A 13,370-nucleotide genomic window follows, 5' to 3' on the forward strand; every position below is an offset into this window, starting at 1 on the left:
GCAAAGAGTTTTTTTTATAAGTAGAAAGAGTACATTCTAAAATAATGATCAAAAGTATAGTATAGTAAATATGTAAACCAGCAACACAGTCATGTATTATCATTATTAAGTATGCTGTATTGTACGTGTTATACTTTTATACGACTGGCCGCACAGTAAGTTTGTTTACACCACAGACATGTGAGTAATACGTTGCCCTACGATGTTATGACAGCTACAGTGGCCTAAGCGATGGGAGTTTTTCAGCTATAATTCTGTGGGACCATCATCGTATCTGTGGTCCATCGTTGAGCGAAATGGTATGTGGTGCATGCCTATGTTATTAAGCCATATTTTCAGAGGAGGACACGACATCCTGGCCACAGGAGGCAAGGCCTTGAACTTGAAATCTTTTCCCTGGATTTCCTTCTTCACCCTGCCCCTGATTTACTCCAAAGGCTGCTGAGTCTTCTCCTGAAATCTCTTGCATCAGTCCTGGCCACAGCATTACTCACAAGAACAATTCTAACAGCCTCTAGGATTTCTCCTTCTATATTGTCCTACTGTGGCTAGAGAGGCTTTTCTTAAACTCAAATCGAATTAGGCCATTCCTTTGCTCAAAGCCTTCCTGTGACTCCCCAGTGCCTTAATCCAAAGCCAGAACCCATTAGCATGGTCTGTAAGGCCCCTGCTGCACATAGAGCCTCCCAATCCCAACCCACCCCATGCTTCGGGGTGCTTCAATACTTTGTTCCTTTGCATGGAACTTCCCTCCACCCCCGACACAAAATTTCTCCTCATCTGTTAAGGCTCAACTCAATCCACAGACAAACCCCAAGGAAGCCTTTTCTGCTCCCTCCCATATCGAGCCAGGTCAGAACCATCCCCTCACCCTGGCTCCCCCAGACTCCCTCTCCCCATCACTATTCCCACTGAGTTGGAACTGCCTACTACTGAGTTTCTTGTCTTGTCTCTGCCAGCACTGAACGAAGGCAGGGCCTGTGTGTGTTATTCGCCACTATATCCCCCACACAGGCCTAGCATCCGACAGGCATTAAGTGCGCTCACAGCCTGACCACCCTTGCTGATTGGAGGCTGTCCTCAGCTCTCGAACCCCATCCCCCATTATTGGCTTCATGGAAAGGTGCCCAGCACCTGAATACTCCTGGGGCTCCTCACCCCCTTTGTGGCTGTCCCAGGGCCTGAATGACTGGCAGTTGTGAATTTGCCAGGCAGAGATCATGGCGATTCTCGGCCTCATTATTCTTGGCATCTGTCTTGTTCCCTGAGTGTGTTCGGGGGGTGGTGGTGGGGGAGAACAGCTTGATGGCAAAATGTTCCAAGATACATTCCACCTTTAACACATCTTGCTTGTGCCCTGAATGGGGCCTCACAAACTATTTTGAAGCATTTGTAACAAACAGGCAGAAAGAGGGATGGCAATAACACTAAAATGTTTTCAGGGATATGGCAGTTAAGGAAGAAAGGAAGGAAGGGAGGGAGGGAGAGAGGGAGGGAGGGAGGGAGGAAGGAAGGAAGGAAGGAAGGAAAGAAGGAAGGAAGGAACTAATATTGCCAAGATCCCTCTATGAGCCAGACTAGGCTGCTAATAACAGCTACCATTTGTATAGCATCTACTGTGTGTCGGGCACCAAAACGTTTAGCAGTGCCTTCAGGCATGGCTGGATCCAGGTGCTTAAAAAAATATCATCAGGACTTGGTTTCTTCTGGACGCTTTCCTCTTTCAGGCAAACTCTATGGGACCCTGGACAACTCCAGAACTATATGTTTCTAATCAGAACTGTAGCAGAAAAAGGAAAGAAAGAAAGAAAGAAAGAAAGAAAGAAAGAAAGAAAGAGAAAAAGAAAGAAAGAAAGAAAAACAGCAACAAAACCTCTCTTTTCCAATAGCTCCTGCACAAGTTCCACAGCTCATTGTCATTGTTTGCACTTGGGTCACATGCTTGTTGATGAATCAATCAAAACAAGACCAGGGGATGGAGTGCTTTGATTGGCCAAGCCTATGTCACGTGCCCTTAAACGAGCTGGGGAATAGGATAAGTCTTTCTCAAACTCCACAGATTGAAGGTGGAAGAATGAACCCTAAGGGAGAATCATCTTTATTGAGCATCTACTAAGTGCTCAGCTCTGGAGATTCTCATGGTGAATAATAGATATGGTCTCTGCACTGATGCAACTTCAATTCAAGTAAGTCAGAGTTTCTTGCCTCCCAGTTCTTGCTCATGCTGTACCCTCCACCTAGAGAACTCTCCCCACCCACCCCTCTCTGTTCCCACTGGCCTGTGTTATAATCCATCCTGTCTTTCTAGGTCTAGTTAGAGTGATGCCATCTTCTTCACGCCTGCCCTGCTGGCTACGGCCACACTGCCCTGCTCTTTGCCTGGGTCCTGCAGGCCCTCTCCTCCATTAGAGCCCTCTGTCTCCTTGAGGGTGAGGCTGGAGGAGTCCTAGCCATTGTCTCCTGGTGCCCTGCAGAGAGCCTGGCCCATCGCAGGGACTTTGGAAAGGTTGGCTGCATTGAACCGGCCCTGGAGAGAGACCTGAGTGTCCTTCTCTGCTATGTAAAGCTGCCCATGAGGAATTCACGCTGGCCGCCTGTCCCCATGGAGGAGATTAGCACAGATGGTCGCTTCTGTTTAGCATTGGACGGAGGGGCTCATTCATTGCTAGTCACCCTGGGGGACGGAGCACCTGCCTGCCACTGAGTCGTGCAGAAAAGATGGAGAGGCTTCCTCACTAACTCATTCACAAACATTTATTGAATGCCTACTGAGTGCCAGGCACAGTGCCAGTATTAGGCACACAGTGGTGAATGAGAACAGATCCCAGCCCTTCCTACTCCCTACTCCCAACCAGGAACTCACAGACTCCTGGGAGAGACAATGTTCATGGAGTAAACACACAGTGCTTCAAAAGAGAGACATGTGGAGTGATGAGAGTGTATCAGGGAGGGCTTCCCTGGGGAAGTGGCATCTGAGATCTGAATTAGGGGAAGACATAAGGGACAAGCATTCTGGGAGGAGGGAACAGCATATGCAAAGGGCCTGAGGGGAGAGGAAACATAAGCTCTCTGTCAGGTTTGAGTGGAGGCCAGTGGGCAGGAGAGCTGATAGTGACAGGAGGCTGAGGGTAAGTTAGCCATGAGAAGGAGGGAAACAGGGCCATGGGGAGCACATGGGGTTGGGGTACAGTTGGACAAGGAGGCAGGTGCACAGTCCAGATAGAGATAATAGTGGCAGGCAGTAAAGAGAGGGCAATGGGATGAGGCAGTGGGAGGGGGTCGCTGAGAGATTTGAGGGAAGTCTTGGTTGTCAAGAGGAAGGAGTGCAGGTGCTACTAGCATTCGGTGTGGGCAGCGCGAGGGAGCTGACCATGATGACTCACGTGGGGCCCTGCATACAGAGCAGGTGCAAGGTGCAGGAAGGCGATCCCTCAGAGTCCCCTAACATCTCCCTCAGACCTCCCTCCTTTCGTCACTCAGAACTTTACTCATCCACAGATGTCCTGACACACTCACATGCATGCTTTCACTCACACATATACTCTCCCCTCACTCCCAAGGACACACAGTCCCTGTATCAGTCAGTGTGGGCTGAGTTATGCCTCAGTAACAAACATCCCCAAATACTCACACAACATGGCAGTAGAGGTTTCACTCATACGTACAGTATCTCGCTCACTCACGTCCGTACACTCCCACATCCCCTCACTCACACAGACACACAGTCTCTGTATCAGTCAGCGTGGGCTGGGTTATGCTGCAGCGACAAACAGGCCCCAACCTTAGAACTGTGTAGCGTTAAGGACTTGTTTGTTTCCTGCTCATACTCTGTCTCCATCACGGCTGGGCTGGGGCTCTGCTCCATCCCATCTTCCCTCCTGCCTGGCTGATGATGCAAGCTCTCTCTTCTTGTGGTCATAGCAGAGGAAAAGGAGACAGAGGACCATGCACTGGTGCTTGGAGCTCCACTCAAAAATGACGTGTGGTATTTCACATTTTATTGTCCAGAGTGAGTCCCATGGCCGTGAGGGATGTCACAGAAGTGTGATCCTTCTGCAGGGAGGGGCAGGGAAAATCTCTGCCTAAGAATAGTGGGCCATGCACCTCTACATCGTCACATAGGACGCTCTTCATGAACACTCGCTCCTACGAGTACCCACTCACAGCACCATTCACCCTCCCACCTACGCCCATCACACACACGATCTAGCCACATGCCCCCTTTGTTCACACTCATGCCCTCAGCTATACACATGTGCCCTTGCACTTGGCCCCATCCATCCCACTGATAAACACACTCCCTCAGCGTTGAGCACATCGACACGCTCAGTTTCTCACTGCCACACACTCACACACACACTTTTACTTTTGCACACATTCCTACACTCATCTTGGCCCACACCTCCATGCACCCACACTCACAATAACATTTAGCTCTCAGATACAAACATATACACTCACACCTGCAAATATCCACCCTGTCGCCATGCCCCTGCAGACATTTACACTTGCAGTCATGTCTTCTGCGCACACACACACACACACACACACACACACACACACACACCAAGCCCTCACATTATAAAGCTCATACAATAGCACACACACGTATCAGGCCCACTTGCTCCCTCCCAAGTGAAATGGTCTTGTGGCTTCCTGGTCTCTGGGTCTGAGTGTCCAGCTCCATCTGGCTTGAGCCTGCTGGTGTCACATCCCAAGGGCGGGCACATGGGTCTGTGCAAAGCCCTGTCCAGTGGGATATCCCCAGAACCAACCCCCACCCCCCGCTACTGGCACCCAAAGCCCCGTCACCTCCCTGCGTCACCCCTGGGAGACTCGTGCGGCAGTGCCTCCATAATTGGCAGTGTCGAGCGGATCGATCAGCTTCTGTGTACACTGGCCACGGGAAACATAATTAACAGTGTTTGCGATCCGTTAATTGCACTGGGTAGGAATTCCAAACAACCTAATTTGGAACTTCACTTTTGAGTGCGTCTTCACCTCGATTAAGCTCAGGAGACAGAATATAGCTGCAGAGGGTGATTTATGTGGAGTAGGAGCCTGCAAACCCAAACCCAGGCCCTCGCCACGCAGACAGAAGTCCTGTCTGTTGTCCGGGGAGGGAATAGAGTTCACAGAAGCAGGGGGAGGAGAGACTGCTCTCCTCCAGGAAGTCTTCCTGGGTTGCCACAGCCCCTTCCAGCAGCCTCTGGAATCTCCCCACACCCCAGTTCAGCTCATGGCCTCCTGCTTCGCTGGTTTGAGGCTGTTTTATGTGGATTTGAGCCTCCTGTCTTGGGGTCAGAAGCCTTGTCCACATCATCGCTTCAGGAAGCCTGTTGCCTATTGTTACCATTATTGTTGTTGCCATTATTCATCTCTCTCCTTAATCTACGCAAGACCTCAGGGCAGTGGGTTTTGTGTATGTACCTTCTTTGTGAAATAGGGTTTCTTTGGTCCTAAACTTTTTAAAAGCTTAGGTCTGAGGAAGTAAAAACAAGGAAATCAGTTTGGCTGTCTTAATGGCACTAAGAAAGGTTATCGCAGAAAGCGTTTTGAGCTTCTTAACCTCGGACACATGAAACTCTAAGTGAAAAGAAAAAGAAGAAGAAGAAATAAAAGCGCATAAAGTTTTGGGGTTGCCATGTGCATGTGTCTGAACGTTGCAGCTCATTCTTGCTCTGTCTTGTCCTAGAGCCTGAATTGCTGAGAAACCACTGAAGACCTGACTCTGAAGCTTAATTATTAATATTGCTCCCTTCCTGAGAATCTCTGGCTGAAAGGTCAGGGAGGCATCCTGGATGAGGTGTCCTCTGGCAGGATGGGGTTTTGCAAGATGAGTAGGAGTTCGACAGATAGAGAAAAGGGCTGAGAAGGGACCTCTCTGGCAGCAGGAACAGCACCTTTAAAGAAAAGGAGGCACGTTCTGGGGAAGGTGGAAACAGTATATAGCAGAGGCAACTGTTTATAAGAGTCAGCCAGCTCTTGAGGGGCCTGGAAAGTTTGGTCGTTAGCGTGAGGGAGCCAAGGCAGAGCTTCTGCAAAGCGTGATATGATCACATTTACATGTTAGAAAGATTCCTGTGGTTGCGAGGGAGGTGAGTGGGTCTAGAGGGAGTGAGACTGGAGTCCAGCAAAAAGCTCGGCAAGGAGGCTGCCTCTGGGGTCCCAGGGAGAGGTGGAGGTGGGCTGGCTGGGGTGCGGGCAGAGGACACGAGGGCTCCGGTTCTATTTAGGAGCTTTGACTTCCATGAGGGCTCAGCATCCACCCTACGCCCTTGCCTGCCTTGGGCCATCGATTTATGCCTCCAGCCCTTGCTTCTGCTGTTTCCTCTGCCAGGAATGCCCTTCCTCACTTTGTCTGACAAGGACATTCCTACTCATTTGCTGAGCTCCAGCTCAGGTCTCCTTTTCTGGACAGTCTCTCTGTCCGCCTTTTCCCCACCCATCCCCCATCATTGTGGGTATCTGTCTGTTATTGTGTCAATCAGACCATATCGTGACCCTGAGCTGAGGCCAAGGCCTCCTCCATCCTCATCTCCCCTTCCTCATTCATCCATCTTCCACACACGGGCACCTGGTACACATCCGATCCCAGGTCATCGACAATTAAACCCTAGCTGAATGGATGAATGCATGTGAGAGGAGCCTCCAACTGTCTTTCTCAGCTGCCTGAGGTGCCCCCGTCAGGGGTACACTGGGGCGTGGGCACAGGCTGTGCACAGGTACGTGCATGAGTGTGTGTTGTGTGTGGGCAGCCAGAGTGCATGTTTCCGCACATGTGTAAAGTGGGGTGCGTGTGCACCTGGGTGGGGAGTTGAGTATGGTATGTCTCCGTGGGGGTGGGACAGAGACACGTGTGTGGTTGTGAGTGTGGCAGGGGCTGTGAACATGTGTGAACATGTGTGTGGGTGTGGGGAGGTCTGGATTCACAGGTGTGCAGGGCTTCTGCTCTGACCTGTGCTTTTGGCCAGTGCTTCTGAAACACGACCATGTCCACACATCCCACAGGTCTGCTTTCCGTGTGGGGCCCCAAGCGTCTGTATTTCTCACCCTCTCCTAGATGCTGCTGTTCTATGTACTACACTTGGAATCACCAGCCTCTGGCACCCAGGATGGGCAGGGGACCCACCACAGCTCACCCAGCCAGCCAGCCTTTGGGCAAGAACCCAATCCTCTGCCCCCAGCTCTGGATGCCACTGTAGTCCCCGGGGCTCCATGGCTCCCATGCGGCCACCATTCTCTGCCACCCCCTGTTTTACAGTCTCTATAAGGGTGTCTCTGGAATCAAGGGGCGTTAGCGGGTGGGTTTAATGTGCCTGGGCAATTCTCACAGCTCAGGTGCCAGCAGCCATAATTCACAAGCTAAATTATGGCCATAAATTTCCTCAAAGAGATGGGTCCCCAGACAGGTGGGTGGGTGGACGCTGGTCTCATTGGCAGAGTTCAGTCTTCTGTCCTAATGAAATGGGAGCATGGCCTGTGCAGGGCCAGGGTGGCCCCGAGGGCCAGGCTCCACTGCCCCCGGTGCTCACTGTCCCTGGCGTGAGGGTGATGGTCCTGGCAGCCCACGGTGGCATGGGCAGGCGTGGTGGGCTTTGGTGTGTGCGTGTGTGTAGAGTGGAGAGAACCAGGAGGCTGCGTTCTCAGCATCAGTCCTGGTCCTGCTTGTAGTGGGTTGAACGGTGGTCCCCACAAAAGATGTCCCAGAACCTGTGAATGTGACTATTTGGAAAAAGTCTTTGCAGGTGAAATTTAGTGAAGAATCTCGAGATGAGGTCAACCTGGATGAGGGGGGGCCCTCAATTCAATGACAGTGTCCTTAGAAGAAGGACAGGTGATATAGAAGGAAGGCCACATGAAGACAGAAGCAGAGATTGGAGTGATGCAGCCACAAGCCGTGAAACACCCGGAGCCACCGGAAGTTGGGAGACGCAAGAACAGTTTCTTTTGTAGAGCTGCGACTGACAGCTTGATTTTAGACTTCTGGCTCCTAGAACCGTGAGAGGATGAGTTTCTGCTGTTTTACGTCACCAACTTTGTGTCACAGCAGCCATAGGAGACACATACACGGTTCTATGACTGGGGAAGACCCTCAGCCTCTCTGAGCCTCAGTTTCCTCCTCTGGCAAATGGGCTCATGTCATGTCCTCCTCTCAGGCCACACAGAGGGCGCAGTTCCTTGATGCCGGTAACATGTCCATCACAACCTGAAATCAGCAGCTGTGATGCTTATAGGACACGGCTGTGGGTGACGCCCTGTAAGTGGGGTCACTAGGTGTAAAATGCACCAACTCAGGTGGTGCTTGGAAAGGGCTTTTGTAAACTGTGAAGTGAGGGGTACTTGTGAACCACCGTGGAGCCAGCAGCCCCCATGTGCCCCAAGAGAGCCCCTCGGTGGGGCCCTTCCCCCATCTACCATTCACCTTCCGCTTTGCAAGTTTCCCCAATTTCACTTCCCCTAATGCTCACATTTATTCAATGCTGTTCTTTATATCAACTCCTTCTTTGAAGTTAAAGGACTATCCCTGAAAAGGACATTTTATACTATCGTAAACGGCAAGTTCGTTTCACTTGCCCTAAATAGACAATGGTCTTAAACCCAAATGCGATGCAAACAGAGCAGAGTGATTTTGTGAGAATCCAGCCAGGTGCTGCTCTGAGCCTGTGGCCTGTTTGTTCTTTGTTAAAAAGGGAGATTGCCAAAGGGGCACCATTAAAGACACCTCCAATCCCAGACTGTCTTCTAGTTAGTAATCAGGAAAGTGATCAGAAAGGAGACCGATGCTTTCGTTAGATAATTCTTGAAGATGGGTCCACGAATCCTCCTTAAATCATCTCTCAGGATACATGCCCTCACCATGGGAAACCATGCTCTAGTCCCAGCCCCTCCTTTGCCTCTCTTCCTGGAACAGTGGAGCCAGGGTGGGGGCGGGGTTGGACTCAGCCAAAGTCATAGTTGAGAGCGCAACCACCACTAGAACTCGGGTTTTTAAACTCCTAATCCAATGCTCTTTCTACTGTACTAGACTCCCTTTGCTTCTACTTTGCAGAGGCCTACGGGCAATCCATTGCTTTATACCAAATGGGTGAGACTAGTGTGGGTATTTTAGGCACTGGGTGGCAGAGACGTCACGCCTCACATGCCACAGCCTGGGAACAGGGCCAACCCTGATGATTACCCTTCACCCTGGTAAGGACCAGGGCGTTTAGGGCTGAGCCCAGTGCCTTCAACTCTTGGAACCTCAGTTTGTCTACCTGCTAAATGGTCATAGTCATCCCATCCTGGGAGGATTATTGAGAGGCTCGGTTGTGGTAAATAGACAGTGACTCTTGAAGCACTTGGAGGAGGCATGGGCAGGGTACCCTCTGTCAGCATGGTCACCATTGTGAAGGGCAGGGGCCTGGGCTTGAGGCCGGGCTCCCTGTGTCAGCAGTTGTGGTGTAACAGTGAGCGGTGTTGGTTGGATGGATTTGCAAATTTCTGAGGTTCGCACGGAAGTAGGAAACCCCTGCCTGTCCAGTTGGGCTCCAGGGAGCTGAGTCCTGAGATGTGGGCAGTGATTGGAGCCAAAATGTCCCTGGTGGTTTGTGTGGCTGAAGAAGAAGGAGCTTTGTGCAGGGGTTGGGGCAACATTCCGGGTTCCAGCTCTGCTCCAGATTCCCTGGGGTCTTGGTCTCGGCAGTTTTCCTCTCGGGCCTTGCTTTGCTCGTCTGTGAAATGAGGACCACTAGTCGTCAGACATCCCAGTTCTCACTCAGTCAGTCATGCAGGCAATACTGACTCATCCCCTCCTCTGTGCGGACTCAGGTGCTGGAACAGACGGAGAATAATAACGCTGTGCCCAAATCGTCAGTGAGGTGACACGAGGTGACAAATGCAGGAATCCCTGATGTGGACCGTCAGGAGGTGACCTGGTCTCCCCACCAGGAATGGTGTGCAGAGAGAGTGAAGGCTTAAGAGATCCTGGGCCTCGAATCTGGAAACCCCGGCAGGTCAGGGTCAGTCTGATTTGATATCAAGCTGTTCTAAACCTCCTTACACGGAGTGGGGGGGGAGGCAGAATGATCTTGGTGGGGGGTGGTGAGAGGGAACTTGATACTAGTCCAGTCTGCTCCCCACACGCCAATTCTTGGAGTTCTTACTCTGCCTTCCGAACAACGGTGGTTCTCTCAGCTTTCTGTGAAATGTGAAGAGCCTTGTCTCGTGTTACTGATCTGAAACACAGTGGGCTGGTGACGCACCTGGGCTTCCAGATGGGGCCACCCGCTCCCAACTCCAGGCCCACCTGGGTGCCACCCCAGCTGCTGAACAGAACCCTCTTGGGCAGCCAACAGGGCTGTGGTGTTCAACCACAGAGACCCTTTAAGGAAGAAGATGGTTCTTCTCGAAATCTACTTTCAAACCCTCCGTCTACATCAAGGAGAAATTCTCCCCTCGATGCTGGGGTGTCTTTAACTCCTCTCTAGCCCCGCCTGACCACCTTTTGCAAGAAAGAGAGAGAGAGAAGGCAGGCGTCCAGCTCAGAGCAATAGGCAAACAGTAGCATCAGTGGTCCTGAGATTGAGTGATATGCATTTTTCCCCTCGTGTTTATTTTTATTTCCCTTTCAGGGCTGGGTATGCTGCTTTTCCAGTTGTCTGTAATGATGATATAAGTTTCCATGCAAAATAAATGTATTTAAGTAACTTGATTTGAAGGAAACATAACATCCAGACACTTCCCTCAGGCGCCACGTGGGTAAAGCAGGACTCAGGAAGATGGGAACTGCTGTCCTGGATGGTGGGAGCCATTGCAGGTCTGTGAGCAGGGGAAGGGCCACCCGTCTCCCTGGAGGTGCTGGGTACCAGGAGTTAGGCCCAGGCCTATCCTGAGGCCTATCCTGAGTCCGTAAGGCCCCAGGCCCTGAACTTCCATGGTGATAGAGAAATAGAGAGAGACAATAAGGCAGTGAACCTTGGTGGAGGGTTTATGAGGCGGCCATGCTCGAATGGTTGAAAGTTAGGGAAAATGTATTTATTACAACACTTTTCATGGGTAAGTTATCATTTTGTCAAACTTTATTAGAGGGACTAATTAATGGGTTGTAAAAAGTACTAGTGCGTGGCCAGAGAAAGAGCTGGTCCTGGGCACATTGGCAGCCCCAGGATTTATGACCCCTTGGTTCCCCATTTATTAATGCAGAGAAGGCACATGGAGTGGGTTATATATGGGTTGGTGCAGAGCCGCCTCCCCTCCCCGGAGGCTGGTGGGCTTGGGAGGGGGTGCAGGCAGGCGTTCTCCAGCCACTGCCTTCTGGGGAACGTGGAGAGGGGCAGGGGCTTGGGCTAGGAGGGGGACACCTTGCTGTGTGATCTTGGATGACACTCCTGTCTCTCAGCCTCAGTTTCCTTGTCTGTGCAACTCAGGGTGGATATGAGGAGCCAAGAGGGTCGTGAGTAAGGACATGTCTTGTAAACTGTAAAGGTCTCTGCCACATGAGACCAGCTGCTGCAGGATGACGCCGCATGGTGGCAGGTCAGGCAGACAGCGAGACTGACCCTGCCGGAGCCCCACTCTCTGGCAGGGGCTGGGCAAATCCCTCTCTCGCTCCATTCCCCTAATCCACGCTCTTCCCCCAGCCTTTTGCACGGAGGCTCCTTCTCATCTCTCAGCTCTCAGCTCAGGGGCCTCATCCTCCAGGAGGCCCCCGTACCCCCACTCCACCACCAGGAGGCCCCCGTACCCCCACTCCACCGCCGCCCCCTGTGCTGTTCTCTCTACATGATGCTCAGGTTATTTCTCCCAGGCCCCATGCAGTCTTTGCTTCCCTGGGTACTGTCTGACTCCTCCGCGTGATAACAGGGCAGAGACTGGGTGCGTGCGTGACTTGCTCTGTCCCTGAGGACAGAAGAGATGCAATAGGGGCTCATACATTTGCTGAAATGATGAGGCAGGACCTGTGAGCGTCAAGGTTGTGAGGTGGGACCACAAAGGGCGCATGTAAGGAAGTGACAGAACGTACCCCCTGGGCAGCGACCACAGTAGGCACTCAGTACACGCAGGTCACTGGGTGGGGGGGTGGATTTTGGCCTTCTCCTGATCTCCTGAGGCAGTGGTGGGGCCAACAGGACCTCAACTTCTGGGATGTTTCCCCTCGGTCCAGGCCATGAGGTATGCAGGCGGCTCAGCGGGGTTCCTTAGAGGAGGATCCCTTGGACCCTCGATGGAGATGATACTCAGGGGCCTTGAGTGAGAACACACATCCTTATATGTTGTTTCTCAAAGTCCTCCTCACTGCAAATGGTCTGAACTTGCGGGGAGAGGGTGTCCCCAAGCTAAAAACACCAACAACAGAAACTGACCTAGGTTAGGAAGCCAGGAGGGTCACGGTATCCTACAACCACGGGTTCAAATCCTGACTCCCCCACTTACTGGCTGTGAAAGCTTGGCTACTCAGCCTCGGGTTCCCCATCTGTAGAGTGAGGACGCTGAACGTGTGGGGATTTGGGATGATATCTGGAAGCTCCTGGCACCAGGAGGCCCTTGGAAACTGGGTGGCCTTGCCTTAGTCTGTCTCAGTCTGGGTTGGGCCAAGGGCAGGGAGCGGGAGCCTCAGCCACTCCCAGGCTCAGCTTTCACCTGAGTGGAGCCTCGTGACTTCTGAGGACAGCTGGCCCCTGGCGGGGGACAAGCTCCTCTTTCGGTGTCTTGATGGGTGTGGTATGAGGTCAGCGAATGTTAACCTGGCAGGGACCACTCCGCAGGGTCAGGGGAATGACAGGAGAGGAAGGTGGGTTTGAGGAATAAACGACCATGGTCTGTACTTCTACTTGCTGCCTTGTTTTCCCAGCAGGGGACTGAGGCCCACAGGTAACATGCTCAGCCCCCTTCAGGTGGGGGTTGTCAATTCTTTGGCCTTCCAGGCTACTAGGAGCGGTGGCCAGGCACTTCTCCTGCCCTGGGCATCCATGTGGAGTTTCATGTGCTTCGATCACTTCCTCCTCCTCACATTGCTGGGCGGTTGGCATGGTGATCCCATTCTCCAGTTCAGGAAACTGAGGCTCAGGAATTGAAGGCATGTGGTACCAACAGACTGCCGGTACCGGGTGCGGGCAGACTGTGAGGGTATAAGACACAATCCCTACCCTGGAGGACCTCTCTGTCCAATGGGGATGAACCCAGAATGACAGACCGGGATCAGAGACAGACCGAAAACAGAGGCACTTCCTGGAGAAGTGGACATTTTAGCTGGGTATTAGCTGAGCATGAGTTTTCTAGGGACAGAAAGAGGGGAATGGTGTTCCAGGCAGAGGGACCAGCATCAGCAAAGGTGCAGAGGAGGAAGAGGAACTGATGGCCGGTTTGATGAGGCTGGGATGAGGAGGGAA

Source organism: Rhinolophus sinicus, chromosome 9 (genome assembly GCF_057876585.1).
Source record: "Rhinolophus sinicus isolate RSI-liver-muscle chromosome 9, RSI-T2T, whole genome shotgun sequence".
NCBI lineage: Eukaryota > Metazoa > Chordata > Mammalia > Chiroptera > Rhinolophidae > Rhinolophus > Rhinolophus sinicus.